This window comes from Penaeus monodon, chromosome 15 (assembly GCF_015228065.2).
Source record: "Penaeus monodon isolate SGIC_2016 chromosome 15, NSTDA_Pmon_1, whole genome shotgun sequence".
Lineage (NCBI taxonomy): Eukaryota > Metazoa > Arthropoda > Malacostraca > Decapoda > Penaeidae > Penaeus > Penaeus monodon.
In genome coordinates, this window is record NC_051400.1 from 19,633,505 (window position 1) to 19,633,742 (window position 238).

Genomic DNA, 238 nt, shown 5'->3' on the forward strand with positions numbered 1-238 from the left:
AAAAATTATATATTTTATTATATTTATAGACACACACTTTTCTGTACCTTACCGATAGGGTTTTTTAAACTTTCCCAAAAAACAATGTCCCAGGGGCCCTAAAAATTTGTTTCTTTTTAATATAAAAACCATATTAAAATATTTTTAATTTTAATATATAAAAAATTTTATATTACACCACACACCACACAAAAAAAACCCACATGCATATTATATAATGTGGGGGTTTTGGGGGGTG

General features: G+C 26.5%; 1 protein-coding gene across 1 annotated transcript in view; it reads right to left on the reverse strand.

Moving 5' to 3' along the window:
• LOC119581804 (protein polybromo-1-like) overlaps window positions 1-238 on the reverse strand; it is a gene marked incomplete in the record, with an annotated part of 66,711 nt that overhangs the window by 61,452 nt on the left and 5,021 nt on the right.